The sequence below is a fragment of the Cebus imitator genome, unplaced genomic scaffold (assembly GCF_001604975.1).
Source record: "Cebus imitator isolate Cc_AM_T3 unplaced genomic scaffold, Cebus_imitator-1.0 Scaffold242, whole genome shotgun sequence".
NCBI classification, from domain to species: domain Eukaryota; kingdom Metazoa; phylum Chordata; class Mammalia; order Primates; family Cebidae; genus Cebus; species Cebus imitator.
In genome coordinates this window covers 359451-369022 of record NW_016107557.1, presented here as the reverse complement: position 1 = coordinate 369022, position 9572 = coordinate 359451, and the positions used below count along the sequence as shown (strand labels likewise).

Sequence of the window (9572 nt, the reverse complement as noted above, 5' to 3'; positions counted from 1 at the left end):
CCTCCACTTCCATAGCAAATATGTTTTGTTGATGATATTTTAGTTTTCATGGTTGTTAAATTATTTCACTTGCGGTCTCAGAACTTGAAGCATTTTGTTAGAAAATGGTGCTGATGCCACTGTGAGAATGCCTGGAGGTTTTGTAGCTCAAAACTGGGCAATGCTATTTAGTCCTGAAAATGCCTTTTTAATTAAAAAGAAAATGTCAGTGAGGGATTTAATAAAAATGTTTCATATGAAGACTAGTAATGAAAGTTTGCTTTATCTAATTCAACTGGAGTTTAGTTAACTATTTATATAAACCAGAGCTATAAAGAAGAGAGTTGGAGAATTAAATATTATAAAATTTTATAAGATAAAGTTATCAGCACAGAGATGCTGCAACAAAATATAAATAACAGAATTTCAAATCCTTGTGAAGCCAGGAAGAAGAACCCTAGTTAACATCCCACGCAAATCACCAGCATCCTCCTAGAATCCTGTCCCTGTTTCAACACTTCCTTACTGTTAGGGAAAAAAAAAGCTTTTAAAAATATTTTTATGCTGTAAATTAAAATCATATTTTTCTTCTTTTTGTTTATTAGGACTGGGTCTAATGAAAATACTTTAATGGGGATGAATAACCAGAGAAGCATAAAGTTATGCATGTACATTGAATAAAGTATATTTTCATCCATAAAATACAAGTTTAGCTTAGATTGTTGTATTAGTGTTCTCTCGTTGCATAACAAATTAACTCCAAAAGTTGGCTGCTCACAACTGACCACATTTCTGAGTGTTGGGAATGCAGGAGCTGGTTCAAGGTCCCTTAAAGGTCATGTCAGCTCTCAGTGGGGACTGTGGTCAGCTGAAGGCTCAGCTGGTGCTGAAGAATCTGCCTCCAGTCTCCTCACACAGCTCCTCATCTCATGAACCTCTCCACAGGCTGCTCACAAAGGGGCAGTATGTTTTGCCGAGAGAGAGAGAGAGAGAGAGAGAGAGAGAGAGAGAGTGTCAACATGAACAACTAAGACAGAAGCCACAAGACTTCATAACCTAATCTCCAAGTGACATTCCCTGGATCCTGACCAGCCCTGGAACATTATAGGAGGAGCTGAGGCAGGGTGTGGTTTGGAAACCAGGAGGGGGCCCTATGGGCCATCGTGGAGGCCACCATCATTTTTAAGTGTCTTCTAATTTGAAATAATCTCTTCCATTTTTAGATGGCATATAGTCTCTGGATAAACATTTCATCTAGTTTGTGATACTCACATTCACTCTGTACATTAATTTTCCTGGTTTCTGTGGATCTTGCTATCCCACCTAGTATGCATATTTTACCCATTCTCTTCCTCCCCTCCCCTCCTGCCCACTATTATTTCCTGTAATATTAAAATGTGGTGGAGGAAACCTGCCAGGGGGCTGAGATGTGTCCCTCCCTCCAAAGTTCATATGTCAATGTCCTAACCCCAAGCACCTCAGAATATGGTTGTATTTGGTGACAGGGCCTTTAAAGAGGAGATTAAGGTAAAATGAGGTCATATGGATGCACCCTGATCCAGTATGACTCATGTCCTTATAAGAAGAAGAGATTAGAACACAAACAACACAGTCCAAGGATGGCCACGTGAGAAAACAGAAAGAGGACGGCTGTCTGCAAACCAAGGAGAGAGGCCTCTGGAGAAATCAACCCTGTGATCGCCTTGACCTTGGACTTCCAGACTCTAGAACTGTGAGAAATAAATTCTATTGTTTAAGCTGCCCAGTCTGTAGGATTTTGCTGTGGCAGCCCTGGAAGACTAATACAAAACCTTATAATAGTTTGCATTAGCAAATATGATTGACATGAAGTAGCAACGACTCAGTGATGGCTGGTCAGGTTGGCTAATCCTCAGCCCCTTCTCCACGTCACAGAATACTTGACCTTATGTGAAGTATCAGGCAACTTAAGTGAAGGAAGCCACAGGATTCTTCCCATTGGAGACCCCTTTCCTCTGCTGTACAATGTCTTGACATTTTACCTGAAAATCTCTGTTATTGTCTTACCACCTCTTTGATTTTTTTGTACTTGCAGCACTTGAATATTGTAACAGAGAAAATCTTGGCAGAATCAGGAATGGCTTTATTGTACAAAAACCAACATTTCAGTGGTTTCAGAACATCAAGATATTTAGGGAGCAGCCAATGTATTGTTTTATGCCCATTTAGTCTCTGCATAAAACTACAAGTAACACCATTTCCATAGCATCACAATTGTTTTGGCCTCTGCATGTTGGCATTTCCTACTACTTCTCCTTTTCCTGGCCTTCCTTGTCATCATCCTCCTGCTCCTTCTTCTTCTTTTAGATTTCTAATAAGAAATAAACCTCCATTCCCACTTTGGAGAAGGGGATACAGAAATTTTTACCCGAAACAGGGTCTCTGTTAATGAGTTCTTTTGGCCATTTTTGTGATCTCCCCTAGAGCAGAATCTATGTAATCTGAGCCCAGGACATAATTCAAAAGTATACAGGATATTACAAATCACTAAATGTTGTACTCTGATTATATAAGGGGGCAGTGGGTGCCTGTACCATATTTCTAACCAATTCACATGTCTTGGGCATCACTAATATCAACAAAAAGATCATTCTAACACCCATTATGCTCATTAATAACATCACTGGTGTTGATGGCAGGGAAACTTGGCTAAAATACGAAGGAAGTAGAGCCTATGCAGATGCTAAGATGGGCTTCGGAAGGGAATCGAAAGAGTAGTGTCTAAAATTTCGAAGATACACAGCAGCAAGGGTTCCAAGAACCGGAGCTTCAGAGAGAAGTCAGCAGCATCAACTGTGGCAAGATGTCTGTTTTATGTGTCAAGAAGATCTTGGTGACTTGCCAAATGGGATTGAAGGGAGTGCAGAAGGTGGAAACTAGACTGTGATAGCCTGAAGAGTGAGTGATATGGGAACAAGTGGAAATGGTGAGTATAGACAAGTCAGTCCTGTTTGTGCTGCCACTTCAGTTTTGTGGGCTGTTGTGTTCTAGAGGCACTGCCTGAAGAGTGTGACTTTGCATTCAATTTTGCAAGTGTGACAGTAAGAAGTCTTTCTCTAATGGGTTATTGTGAGTCTGAGCAGGAGGATGAGGTTGTGCAGTCCATCAATGTTACCCTATGTAAGATAGGTGTGTTAGTGTGTGTGTTGCATGGGGAGGTATTTTGCTGCTCCTTCATGTACTTCTCTTTCTCTGGTGCCCTGGATGTCTTGGCTTTTGAGTTCCATCAGTGGCACTTTTGTCTTCTTCCCAAGACTTCCGGGGAGTTCTCTCTCCCTCTCGCATGGTGTCAAGTCTGCATCTCCAGCTCAGATCTCTTCTTTAAATTTAGACTCACACATCTTACTGCCTACTGGATGTTCTACAGACACTTCAAAGACTGTGAATAATTGCATTGTCCTGTGACTTTATGTGTTATAGCTTATTTAATCTCCATAATGACCCTGGTCATAATAGTGCAGATTCTGTTACTATCTTTATTTTATAGATAAGGAAACTGAAGCATAGAGAGGTTAAATAATTTTCCTTAAAATATTTGACTCAAGGAAAAAAAAGGCATCCAGATAGGAAAAGAGGAAGTCAATCATATCATCTGTTTGCAGATGGTATGATTCTACACCAAGAAAACCCCATAGTCTCTGCCCAAAAGCCCCTTGATCTACTAAACAACTTCAGCAAAGTTTCAGAATACAAACTAATGTACAAAAATCAGTAGTACTCCTATATACCAACAACATCCAATCTGAGAGCCAAACCAAGAATGCAATCTCATTCACAATAGCTGAAAAAAGAATAAGATTCCTAGGAATACAGCTAACCAGGGACGTGGAAGATTTCTTTAACAAGAATTACAAAACAGGGCTGAAAGAAATCAGAGGTGACACAAACAAATGGAAAAGCATTCCACATTTATGGGTAGGAAGAATCAATATCATTAACATGGCCATGCTGCCCAATGCAACTTACAGATGCAATACTATTCCTGTCAAACTACCAATGACATTCTTCACAGAATCAAAAAAATTTTTAAAAAATGTATGTAGAACCAAAAAAGAGCCCAAGTAACCAAGACAATCCGAAGCAAAAAGAACAAAGCAGGAGGGAGGCATCATGCTATCTGTCTTAAAACTATACTACAGGGCTACTGTAACCAAAACAACATGGTACTAGCACAAAAACAGACACATAGACCAATGAAATGTAATAGAGAGCCCAGAAATAATGCCACACACCTGAAACCATCTGATTTTTGACGAAGTTAACAAAAGCAAGCAATGGAGAAGGGACTCTCTATTCAATAAATAGTGCTGGGATAACTGGTTGGTCATATGCAGAAGACTGAAATTGGACCCCTTCCTTATACCATATGCAAAAATCAACTTAGTATAGATTAAAGATGTAAACACATAAAACCCAAAACTGTGAAGACCCTGGAAGACACCTAAGCAATGCCATTCTAGACACAGAATCTGGCCAAGATTTCATGACAAAAACACCAAATGAAATTGCAACAAAAGCAAAAATTGTGAAATGGGACATAAGCTAAGGAGCTTCTGCACAGCAAAAGAAACGTCAACAGAGTAAACAGACAATCTACAGAATGGGAGAAAATATTTACAAGCTGTTCATCCAACAAAGGCCTAACATCCAGAATCTGTAAGAGACTTAAACAAATCAACAACCCCATTAAAAAGTGGGCAAAGGATATGACCAGACATTTTTCAAAAGAAGACACACAAATGGTCAACACGTATATGAAAAAATGTGCAACATCACTAATGATTAGAGAAATGCAAATCAAAACCACAATGAGATACCATCTCACATTAGTCAGAAGGGATATTAGTAAAAAGCCAAAAAGTAGCAGGTGCTGGCAAGGTTGCAGAGAAAAGGGAAGGGATATACATTGCTGGTGGGAGTGTACATTAATTAAACCATTGTGGAAAGCAGTTTGATGATTTCTCAAATAACTCAAAGCAGAATTACCATTCAACCAAGCAATCTCATTATTGGGTATATAACCAAAGGAATATAAATTTTTCTATCATAAAGACGTATACATGCATGTGTTACTGTTCACAATGGCAAAGACATGGAATCAACCTAAATGCCCATCAATGGTAGACTGGGTAAAGAAAATGTTGTATCTACTTCTTTACTATGGCAGCATAGCATTACATATACAACATTTAATGCTATGCAGCCATAAGAAATAACGAGATAATGTCCTTACAGCAATACTGATGGAGCTGAAGGCAATTATCCTAAGTGAACTAACACAGGAACAGAAAACCAAATATGATATGTTGTCATTAATAAGTGTGAGCTAAACATTGAGTACATGTGGATGCAAAGAAGGGAGCAACAGACTTTGGGGCCTACTTACTGGTGGGAGGGTGGAAGAAGGGAGAGGATTTAAAAAATGCCTATTGGGTACTATGCTTATTAACTGAATCGTGAAAATAATCTGTATACCAACTCTCATGACATGAAACTTAGATAGAAAAAACCTGCATATTTATCCCTGAGCCTAAAATAAAGTTAATAAAATGCATGGCTAACAAATGGAGAAGCTGGCTTATGAACCCAGGCTGCAGAGTTGGTGTTCTCAAATAGTACACTATGCTGCCTTTCAACTGTTGCAAGCAGAATTCATTCGTGTTCCCCAGTCTATTTCTCCTCCTTTATTCACCATTTGAATGAACATCACTATCATCTATCTTGTCCTCCCTTGCTCTTGCTAAGATCTCCTTTTCCAGTTGTTTCTTTATCTATGGGGTCAAAAGTCTGTGGGACCAAAAAATGTTCCCGTGGAGGCTGTGCCTATATCTAGACCTGATCCTCTGTACCCAAAACCTTGGAATTCTCCACCCAGGGACCCAATTAGCTTTTACAGTTTGCTCAAGCCATCTCTGCAGGTTTGTCCTTCTGTCCTTGCATGGCCAGACCACATGATTCGTATTTGCATACTGAGGGCTGAAGCATTTGTGAGGCTGTGGGTAGAGCTTAGACATAGGAGGTATGGAGTCCATATCATGAAAAGTACACCTTATGGTGTGTAATTGAGCTGGTGCAGGTAACAATTAAGCTATATTTTTCCACTTTCCAAACCTACTATACGCTAATTTGTGATGCTTGGTCCGGACTCTTCAGATCACATTTCTGGTCTATAAGCTGGCCCTCTATGAGGTCTTACTCTAAGGGGTGTAGAGAAAGACCATGAGGATGGAGGAGAAATAAGATGTGCTCCTTCCTGTCTGTTGGCTCTTGTCTGCTTCCTGTTTCCTTGCAACATCAGTTGAATCCAGTTTTTCTACATTCACAGAATCAGTTTCCTGAAAGACATCAGCGCAAACTGACCATGCCCACCTTCTCAGAGGTCTGAGTTTCAGCTCCATGGAGTCCCTTCACCAAGCTGTTAAATTGTGACAATCCTAATAGTTCTAGGAATGGTAGCTGCTTCCTTCAGTTGCTACCTCCGTGATACATTAGTGTTCTATTTTTGTCTTTTCAATTCCTAGTTAACAACTTCATACCTAGTTAATAATTCCTTATATAAAATTATCTATAAAAAGCTAGCTGGCTTGATTTCTTCCCTCTAACTGATTTTAGCTAATAAATCAGCACCAAGAGTGTCTCTGGGAGACAGATCCTCAAAGTTAAGATTAGGGTATTAGTCTGCTCACACCATGGGCTTGAGCACAATGCTGAGCTCATTATCAGTGAGACACTAGGATCCATGACATGCAGTGGCATCATGCTTCATCACTTGATAATCAGTTGTTGATTGGTGGTGAAAAGCCTATAGAATCAAACATTTTGTGGGGGAGGATAAATGGCAGCTGCATTTGTTTGGCAGGAGTGATGAGCACAAAGACTTATTTTATTGAGTGAATTTATCTTAGAACACTAGAGTGTTCATAGAAGGTTTGATGGAGAAGGTGTTGGGAGGTTGGTGGTTTACACAGGCAGAGCTATATCACTTAACGCCTATGAGGGGAAGGACTGAAGACTAGCGTTCAAATATGAGATCCTCTTGACCTTCAAATGGTGAACAGCCCGACTCCTTCCTCTGTGCCCTCTTCCCTGCAGGTGATAGTAGAGTGAGCCGAGCTCAGGGGAAGTGAACTCAGCCATGAAGACCTGGGGAGAAGTGCGCAGGGCTGTCCTCCCTATCTCCTCTGTATGAACACCAGGGTTGTTTCTGCTGCCCAAATTTTGAATCTGTTTGAGCCCAAATATTTTATATTTATAGCCTTTAAAAGTTGGAGAGCCTGGTATTAATTCCAGAAAAATGAGAAGGCTGCCTGTGGAGATAAACTTTGAGAAATGTCTGCAGCATATAAATTTGGGATCTAGTCTTGCCAAAATCCAGTCAGCAGGAACTTCAGAATTTCTACACAAAATAGAAAAGAAGATATTAACTCACATATTTTACATGAAAATGCATTAAGAGTTAATTAGGCTACTAACAAATTTTAAATCCAGTTTTACTATTTTTAAATGTTTATATAAAATAATAGCTGTTCCTATTCAATGACCCTAAAATATTTAAAAAATAATTTTTCATTAATTAAAGCAAAATCTACATATGTCCTAAAGAGTACACAGTTTACAAGCCTCATTATGTACACATCATACAAGACATTCAGAAGTAAAAAACAGAAACTTGGATGAGAAAGCACAGAAATGTGAAATTGCAATATATTTAGAAATTAAGGAAAAATTATGATACCCTATCAGGTTTGTCTCAAAGATATTTGAATTTATAAGTCATCTCTAGCAGATACTATAAATTAAATGTAAAGAAGGTGAAAGGAATTTATATCTATTCAATCAGAAAACCTTGTTCTTTTAAAGCAATGACTCAGCCTTCCACCTTCATAGCCTGGGTCCTGGCTCCATAAAGTCCCTGGCACTGAGCCCAGGGTCGCATATCTTCCTCCCAGTGAACGAGGCATGGAAGTCAAATATCATATTAGGGATAATGCTGGCCTCATTATATGAATTTGGAAGTTTTCTTCAGTTTTTTGGAAGCATTTGAGAAGGATTGCTATTAACTCTTCTCTAAATATTGCATTTCTATATGCTAGCATGAACTATCCAAATGGAAAGTAAGAAAACAACCTCATTTACAACAGCATCAAAAATAATGAAATACACTTCTTATCCCTGGATCTGAACCCAGGTGCACGCCTAGATTAGAAGATGCCAGGCTCAAAGGATCTTCCTAAAGGCAAGGACAAGATACATTCACACAGAAACGAATCATGTTCACTGAGCAGTAACTGAAAGATTTGAACATCTTGTTCAATAAGAATCCATATCCAAACTCCAGCTTTCAGAAAGAAATGCCCTCGAAAATAAATGTACCCTCCACAGTATTGCAGGCCTGGTTCAAGAACCGCAGAGCAAAACTCAAAAAAGCCAAATGCAAACATCTTCAGCAAAAAGAAGAAACTCGACACCGTCAATACCAGAGGGTGGGGTAAGCACCAGTGTAGGCCAGAGAAATGCAGACATACTACCCAGATTGCCCAGCACTGCTCACCCAATCGGCCTGATGTACACGGGTCATCGGGTACCCTCGTTCAAGGTCCCTGCAAATGAGTTCCTTGGCCACAGAATGGTCCATTTTTGATGCTGTCAAGATCCTAACATATACTTCCTCTACTCCATTGTGGAATCCCAAGCTTACGCTCCAAGCTTCAGTTCTGCTTCTGCCTGTTCATCTCTACAAAGTCGAGAGAGATGATAAATACAAAAAGTCATATGTTGAAAGTAATAATAATAATAATAAAATACTTAGAAATAAACAAAAGAGGTGAAGGACTTTGAGAACTACATGTAATTGATGAAAGAAGCTAAAGAAGACACAAATAAATAAAAAAATCTTTCCCAAGTTCACAGATTGGACTATTGTTGAATTTAATATTGTTAAAATGTTCATACTATCCAAAGTGATCTACAGATTTAATGCACTCTCTATCAAAATTTTGATGACATTTTACCCAGAAATAGAAAAATAAATCCTAAAATGTGTATGGAACCGGAAAAACCCTGAATAACTAAAGCAATCTTGAGCAAGAAGAACAAAGCTTCAGCTTTCTGATTTCAAATTACATTACCAAGAAATAATAATTAAAACACTATGGCACTGACCTAAAAACAGACACATGGACATAATAGAACAGAATAGAGATCCCAGAAATAAGCCCATGCATATGTGGTCAACTCATCCTTGACAAAGGTGCTAGGAATATACAATGGGTAAAGCATAATCTCTTCAATAAATTGTGTTGAGACAATTGGATAGCTACATGCCAAAAAAAAAAAAAAAAAAAAAAAAAAAAAAAAAAAAAAAAAAAAAAAAAAAAGGAAAAGAAAAGAAATCAGACCCATATCTTATACCACACGCAAAAGTCAACTCAAAATGGTCTTAAATATAAGACCTGAAAATATAAAAATACTAGAAGAAAACGGGGAATGCCCCATGACATTTTTTATCTGGAAAATGTATTTTTTGATATTACTCTGAAAACACAGGCAACAAA

General features: G+C 38.6%; 1 pseudogene; it reads left to right on the top strand.

The window, feature by feature from the left end:
* Positions 1-8226: 8226 nt before the first annotated feature.
* On the top strand, positions 8227-8773 carry LOC108282513 (annotated as a pseudogene).
* The last annotated feature ends 799 nt before the right edge of the window (positions 8774-9572 follow it).